This window comes from Oenanthe melanoleuca, chromosome 3 (assembly GCF_029582105.1).
Source record: "Oenanthe melanoleuca isolate GR-GAL-2019-014 chromosome 3, OMel1.0, whole genome shotgun sequence".
NCBI lineage: Eukaryota > Metazoa > Chordata > Aves > Passeriformes > Muscicapidae > Oenanthe > Oenanthe melanoleuca.
In genome coordinates, this window is record NC_079336.1 from 60495988 (window position 1) to 60504771 (window position 8784).

Consider the following 8784-nt stretch of genomic DNA (forward strand, 5'->3'; position numbering starts at 1 on the left):
CCCTTAGCCTTGCTTTTATTTTACACAGTTATTCCCTTGTCATCAGGCACAGATTTGGGGGTGAAGAGAGGTGGTGATGGTAGCTATTTCTTCCTCACTAAGAAGATTTTTTAAAAATCAGCATCTGCTGAGATTCATTTGGTTTCTGGAATTTCTGTTTTCTCAGTTTAGGTGGTCCAGGTGCCCTATGACTGACACCAGAAAGCTTCAGCCTGCACACTGCCAGCTATTTCAGGTTCTGAAAAACAAAGCTGCAAGCTGAATACACCTCCAGTGTCACAGCCAATCCTACACAGAAAAGAACCTTAAGTCCCAAGGGTCGAGTGCTGCTAGGCATCCTGCTATCTGTTCCCATGTGTTTCCCACCAGTCTCCAAAGAAATAAAAATAAAATGCCATCTCTGGCAGAAACATGAGTTGCAGCTTGTCCCCCTGTGCCCCCACTCAAGGCATCACTCCCACTCAGATGCTGCACCCGCTGCCCTCACAATGTGCTGCTGCATGGCTGCACTTGAACTGGGTCACTCAAACAATTCAGGTTAAAAATACACCACCACAATCACCAAGAACAGCTAATTTTAACTCAGATCATTGCAGCGATCCCGTTGGGTTTTTGTTCTTACTGTATCTAGGGAAACTTGACCTCAATTCTGGTCACCATAACTGCTAATTGAACTCCACCCATCCTTTGCTCATAAAGGAATCCCCACATTTGGATGTTAACTCTGGAGTATTATGTTATTCTCAGAGTTAATGGCAGCCTTTCCATTGACTATTTTAACAGACATCTTCTGGACCAAATACAGAATTTGGAAAATTGTATTTTAAATCTCAGTTTGACTCCCAGCACAAAAGACAGGGAAGACACAATATCCCACACACATCAATAATGACCAGCTGCAGCTTTGGAACTGTGTGTTACTTCTTCTGCACACAAAGAAAGCTCTCACACTTCCCTACAGACATCCTGGGATCTCCTACAGGAGAACAGGTCAAGTGCCAGCAGCAGGGCAATCACTCAGTCTTCAAGGGTCACATCTCTGGTCCCAGTCACTGTGGTAGAGCCTAATTCACAAAATTACTCAGAAATATGCATGTACAATGTTTCTTTTTCTTTTTCTTACCTTCTTCTTTTCTTTTCTTTTTCTTTTTTTCCTTTTTTCTCTTTTCTTATTAAAAAATGTTATTAAATCAAAGTTTATAGAGCACAGCATCCCAGAACACAAGACTCTGCTTCTGTTACACTGAAGCCTGAATGTAATGTGAAAAAAAATGAGGCATTTTTTTCACAGAAAGAAGAAAACCAGTGAAGTCTGTGTCATTTTTACTGGAAGCTCCTCTCTTTGTGGGTTGGTAATGCAGTGTTACCTCCTGAAATCCAGGGTCACATTTGAATTATATCAACTGGAGACAGTTTTGATTTTAAGTTTGTGCTTCTAGACCATTGCTAGACTGCCAGACCATTGCACAAACCCACACCTTTAACTGGTGCTATTCTGCACAGATAGAGAGTCTGCTCAGAAAAGTCTTGGGGACAGAAACAGTGGCTTGACACAGGGTTGGAAAGAGATGGACCTGCCACCATGAGAGATGGCTGAGCAGCAGATCTCTGTACCTGTCTTGGTCAGCCCATTTATCTCACCTGCCATTTTCTGCATCATTAAATACACCCATAACACTTTAGATAAAAATAACTGCAGTTTACAAGCACAGTTGACAACGGCATGGTACATTCAGCTGGCTCCTCAGAAAGGTGTCATGGTTTAGCTGGCAATTAAATACCATGTAACTACCCCTTCACTACCCTCATCCCCTCCGTGTATTATTAACATTATTTTCATGCTGAATCCAAAACACAGCACTGTACCAGCTACTAGTAAGAAAATTAACCCTATTCCAGACAAAGCTAGGACAAAAGTAGATTGAACTTCTCCTTTTGTAAAAGATCACAGTGACCTTGTACATGCAGAACAGCAGCTGACAACCTACCCTTTAGTTTATTATGTTTGCTGTTACCTATTTCTATATCTTTGTTAGACACATAATAATAAAGATTCTTAATGAAACACAGCTTAAGCCACAGTTACTGTGAATTGACATATACCATACTGACATCCTAATTATGTATTAATGTACCATATTGAATGATGCAGCTGTTTTGTTACAGGCCTGCAGAGCTGTGGTAAGACATTTTAGTGCTGTAAGCTTTGCAACACCACAGCTGCAGGGACACTGCTGCTCTGCTTCCTGCCCTTCTACTCCAGAGAGGACATGGGTTTTTGCTGCACCCTGGAGAATCCCACAAGTACCAGTGGATAGCAGGGGGAGACACAGAATGCAGATACCAGGTGGTGGTACACCTGGAACTCCTGGAAATTTTGCATTACGGTCTCTACTGTTGGGACCCTGTGTCTCACACAAATAAATCTTTGTGCCTCATATTGCTGCTTGTAAAATGTGGTTAGTGAATGTGGTTGTGAATTATTTTGAGTGCAAGTAACATTTATTGCTCAGTAAGACAAATTGCTTGCATCTAATTTAAGATGTCATTAAAAATTATAATCACATAATTACATTGGAAGGGAACTTTAGAGATCACCTCCCCCTCCTAAGGGAAGCAAGACCAATTTTGAAGCTACATCAGGTTGCTCAGGTCCTGGCAGTTTTGAGTATTTCCAAGGACAGAGACTGCACGTCTCTGGATACTTGTTCCCATATTTGATTTTTCTTCACAGTGAATTTCTTTCCTTTATCTAATTCTCCTTGGTGCAGCCCATGTCCTTGGCCTCTCTCCTCACCATAATGCTTCACTGTCTTCTCTATAGCCTCCCATCATTAGTTTAAGGTTCTCTCTGAGCCTTTTCCAGGCTGGAAAAAAACAGCCCTTGAGATGACATGGGACATTCTCATTTCATAACAAGAGAACCCACGTACATGTTTAACTGCAGCAGTGTGTTCTCCTGGTAAAGCCACCACTCCATTCATCCACCAGTCTTCCCAATACCTCACCATTATCTCCATCACTCTGGAAACCCTCACCTATTTTTCCAGCATGGCAGCTTACATGATAATTTTCTAACCCAACCTGGTGAAAATGCCTCAGGCAGTTTTAGATGCAAATAATTTTGATTTGGCTTTGCTCAGGGCATGACTTTGTAGGCAGCTGTGCCAGATGAGCAGAGAAAAAACTGTTGGCCAACAGGTGGGTTCATCCAGGTCCATTGGGAATGCAAAACCCTCATCCCTCTGTGGCTGCAGCTCCCACAGGATGTGTGGCACAGCAACAGCTACTTGAGCACTAACTCCCACAGGCTCGAGTTCCTGTGCTTGACAGAGTTTTTCTCCAGAGGTTTTGCCAAACTTTGAGTCCTCAGCAGAGCAGTAATTGTTAGCAATAACATTTACACAGGTGTGTGAACTTTCCACACGTACTGCTCCTGCTTGCCAAACAAAATGTTACAAGGATTAAGGAGAAAAATGCAGCAGCACAAGAACTTGGTTAAAGCACACCCATGCATGCTATGCTCAAACAGAAAGCAAAACAAGCACAAGTCTTTTCTAATCCTTAAAGGTTAAGAAGCTTAAGTCAGTCTTGTAAAGATGTTTTGTCTTGTCAACCAGCCTTTTACTGAGAGCCAGACTAGAGCAGAATAGCATAGAACAGAACAGTTCAGTTGGAAGGGACCTACAAGGATCATCTTGTCCAACTGTCTGACCGCCCCAGGGACCACCAAAAACCGAAACACTTTGTTAATGGCACTGTCCAAATGCCTCTTAGACACTGACAGTCTTGTGCCATCAACCACCTCTCTAGGAAGCCTGTTCCAACCTCTTGCTAAAAAACAAAACTTTCTAATGCTCAGTCTGAACCTACTCTGTTGCATCTTTGAACCATTCCCATGTGTCCTATCACTGGATTCCAGTGAGAAGAGATCAGCACTTCCCTCTCCATGTCCCCTCCTCAGGCAGCTATAGAGAGCAAAAAGGTCAAAATTCAGCCTCTTTTTCTCCAAACTAGCCAAGCCCAAAGCCCTCAGCCTCTCCTCACCTTCCATGCCTTCCAGCTCCCCCACCAGCTTTGTTGCCCGCTTCTGGATGCACTCCAGGACCTTCACATCCCCCTTGCATTGTGGGCCCCAGAGCAGCTCACAGTGCTCAAGATGAGGCTGGTGCTGCTGTGCTGATGCCCCCCAGGACACAGTTTTCCCTCCTGGCTGTCTGGGCACACTCTGCTGACCCACACTGAGCTGCTGCCCACCAACACTCCCAGATCCTTCTTGGCAGTTCTGCAGACTCTCCTCTCCCAGTTTATACTTGTACCTGTACTCTGTCCCAGGTGCAGAATCCGGCATTTGGACTTGTTGAATTTCATCCCATGAATCACTGCCCAGTACTCCAATCCATCCAGATCCCTCTGCAAGGCCTCTCCTCCCTCCAGAGTCATCAGCACTTCCCAGCTGAGTACTGTCAGCAAACCTGCCAACAGGGCATTCAACTCCTGCATCCAGACCATTTTAAGTACATTAAACAGAAACATAACCTACAGAGCATCTCCCAGAGCTTCTCCAACCACCAAAGTCTGAACAATATATGTGTGATAACACTTTTCAAGTCTGTTGGATATGTATTTTTATTTTGAAAACTGCTGAAACAACTTAGCTAACAGTCATGGCTGATGAATTACGTAACTGTGAGGATTTGTAAAGCATCAGCTTGGTCCCAGAAGACAGGGGCAAGGTTAAGTCAATATGATGAAGCTCTCAGATGATCTGTGCCCTAGCACTACTGACTCCAGCACTCAAAAAAGCCTGTCTGAAATATCTTCCCCCATGCTGCTGCAGTGTGCACCTGCAGCAGTCAGAGGGAGCAACAGTACTGCAGAGGAAAGTCAGACTTATTTTGAGGTCCTCACTGCCACACAACAGGTTTCCAAAAGTGAAATACTGACATTTCTGGGTCCTGTACAATTTCAAATTGACACAGTCAAACCAGTGTAAGTTCCCACATGCACATTTATCGTGCCTTGGCATCCACCAAAATAATCAGAAGAAAATGAGAGTTCACAGTAGCACAGTATTTTTTCTTAAGATTATACACACCTAGCTTAAAACTTGGCTTACTTCACAAAAGTACATTTCCACTACTCAGCAGCTGAGCACAGAGGGAAGAGAGGATTCAGCAGCAATCTGAACTAGAAAGTCCAGCTGCTTTATGTGTAGGTGTGTGTGCAGCTGAGTGGTCATGGGCCAGCAGGGCAGCCTTGCTCTCAACCCAGGAGCAGGGCAGGGCTGGGCCCTCCAGTGCTGCTCTCCTGCCAGCACATTTCCATCAGAGGCCAGGCATGAAGCACATCAAAACCTACACAAATAACAGGACTCCAGTAAGGCCATGACAACACTGCAGAGGAGAGTGCCAGCATGCAGACACCACCCTCAGCAAAACCTGACTGCAACCCACAAACTCCCCTTCCAAGGTGTCCTGGGTGGTAACTCCCACCAGCTCTAGTGACCTTAATGACAAGAGAGACCAGAGGACATCCTTTGTATTTGACAATGGTTTCTCACCAGCTAAACTTCATATTGAAAATCAACGAAATGAGTCATCAAACAGCTTGAGCGAAGCTCTCTTAGTCTTCCCCAAAGTGCTAATCCCACCTCTCCCTCCAGCCCTGCTCTGCTGTACACAATCCAGAGAGGAACTGCAGTGTTAATTCTCCCATCACCTCCCTCATGCCTCCAGCCAAATGCCCTCACCTTACCGTTTGAGTCAGATTTCTGATTCTTTTCTTCCCGTGAAAGGGATTTAGTGGATAAACCCTCATTAATATTGTAATTCTTATTAAGAATTCCTTGCTAATGAGAGATCTGCCAAACACATGACTAGACTAATTTGTACAGTGCTTGTTCTCAGTAACACCTGTACTCTGAAGTTTTGATGTCCTTCAATTATCCAAAGCACTAGTACAAATCTGGCATAAACAGGCACAACCCCATTTCCACAGACTTCAGGAGACTACAGACTTCAGGCAACTACATTGCCAAAATCCTGTCTTGGCTTCCTAGCTCTGCTGCAAACTACTCATTTCTCTCTTTTTCCAGCTACAAACAGGCAGCTGCTGAAACCTGCTTCTACTAGGATCTTCCCACAGAGCAGAAAGATGGGTGGGCAGTCCTACTCCACCTGCTGCAAAGCTGGACTGCTCCCTCTCCATGAGCACCAAGCAGTCACACACACCATGGCAGTGACAGTGTGCCCCCACCAATCTTCCAGTGCATGACTAACAAAGCAAGGACCCTCTCCAGATGTCCCTGCATGGTGCAGGGAACTCAAGCAGGCTCATGATGCTTTATGTTCCCTGAGTAACAGGTCTCACATCACCGACATGTAGCAACAGGGGTAGCTAAGTGCTGCTGCTTTTTGACTTGCTTATCCATGACAGCCTTTTAGATAAATAATTCTCAGAAGAAGGTCACAAGAGATGATGGAGGCAGGATGCAGAAGCAAAATAATTCAGCTCAGTCATATCCATCTGGCCCTCTCCAAGGCTTCCAACTCTCCACACTGCATCTTGTACCTGCAAGCACTAAGGTGCACAGATCCAGGTCAGTGGGTCTGCAAGGAGCCAGGTCCATGATCCCCCTAGCAGTGAGCATCCCTTCAACTCCAGCATGGGTGGGACAGCAGAGGTAAAAATGGAACAGGGACTCTTCCAGTCAGAGGCAGAAGTTGTTAAATTCAACAAGGTACAAGCATTGCCAACTTTTAAGTGAGGAACTGCTTACAAAATCAACAGGAAGAGTTGCTGTAAAACTGACTGGAAACGGCCCTCACTGTGCACTTCTGACTCTAACCAACCTGGCTGCTGCACTGCCCAAAGCAGTGGATTACACCTTGTGTGTTATTGTGCCCCCAACCATTCCATTTCCATGTTCCACCTGGCTGTATGCTGAGGTCTGCAGCCTGATCCCCTTTTGCCATCAACCTGGCAGCCAATCTAGCCATGACTGCACCAAATGGAGAGGCTGTCCAACAGCAAGGAAAGACTTCCACACAGTTCAATATATTCTTTGGCAGAAAACAGATTTAAAAGCAGGCTAAATTCAATTATTTGTATAACTGGAATATCCTTGTTGCAGGGCTTGTAACCATAGCAATCACTTAAACAAAGCTTTGAAGAAAATATTCCCTCATTATTAAAATATTGATTCTAGATTCTGATTCAGTTTGTCAATCTTCCTCGTTTCTGATCTCAGAGGTGCTGCCTGCCTCCTGGTCTTATAAAATACATGGAAAAGGAAGAACTCGGCTCACAGACACCAAGCATCCTCAGCTAGTACTTGTGTCTTGTGCCAATAGAATGTTGCCTCCTAAATATACAAATACAAAAGGATCAGGTTGTCATGTGGGGATTGGGAGGTTTGCAAACATTATACAAGTAATCAGCTAGCAGGGATGTTCCTCAGAACAAGTCTCAGGCAATTAAACTGAGCCTACATTAATCACATTGCAAACACAAAGTATTTCTTCAGTTGGAGCCAGACTCATTTAAGAGCTCAGGCACTGGAAAAAAAAAAAAAAAAAGAAAAAGAAAATTAGGGGGAAAGGCTGAAGTATTTGGCAATTGGCAAATATACATTAAATATCCCTTGATATTATGGCTGGATTATCTTCTATCTCCACAGAATCCATTCCACAGTTATGACTCTTATATTAGTCGGAGTCATGCAGGCATCACACAAAGGCAGCATTGATTTGTTATTCTGTAACTCTATCTGGATAACCAAGGAGATTTATTTTAAAAAGATTCAGCCAGAGCCTTTTACTTTTTTCAGTTGCCTATTAAAAGAGTACATAGCCAGGAAAACGGGACACAGAAACCATAAGATGGATGTGATCTTCTCACAAGAAAACAAATACAATGTATGTTTTACAAAAGGGAGTAGCTTCAGGGTTACATTATACAATGGAGCTGAATGCAAACTCTTGAATATAGAGCACCTCAGGGAGGTACATTAGGAAAGGTACCTACATTAGGAAAGTATTTTCTTCATGCAAGGAAGGAGAAAATTTCTTGTTGAAACATGACTTGAGAGTCCCTCCTGGATGCCACCACAGTTTGTCTGGCTCTGCAAACTAGTCCATGTGAGTTTTGGATGAGGTTTGTGGATTAAGGAGCTATACCAGCTGCTTTGGCTTCTCTCCACATCCTACTGATGTTGGTTGGACATTACTGAATGAAAAGCAAACGTGAAGAAAGCTCAGTGACTAACAGACATATTTAAGGCCAAAACATATTCATGTACCAAGTCAATGACAAAATACTGCAGCAGCAGCTGTTTTGGAGAGCAGGCTTTGTTCTATATGGTCAAGTTTAGAATGAACAGAAATTGTTTCACAGAATACTGTCAGAACAGAAATCAAATACAAATGTATCTGTGTGAAACCTGGGCTTGTATTTTTAGGTGCACACACCCACACACATATGCAGCCTGAATAGTTCATTCCCCTCCTGTGACACAATCAGGGATGCCTTCAAGAGAAAAATAAGCCCAGGCATGCTCCTAACCCAATCTGCCTGTGCCACCCTTATTTTAACTACATACTGTATCATGTAATAGCTTGAAAAGTTTTTTTATTTCTGTGACTTTTCCCTTCCTCTACATTCTCACAACGCTCCTCAGTTTCTTTTAGCAACGAAGTAACACAGCAGATCAAACCTGAAATTCTGCAGTTTAGTACTCAGTACCAAAGACTGCAGTAATTATGCTAGGGGAAGAGTCTCTCC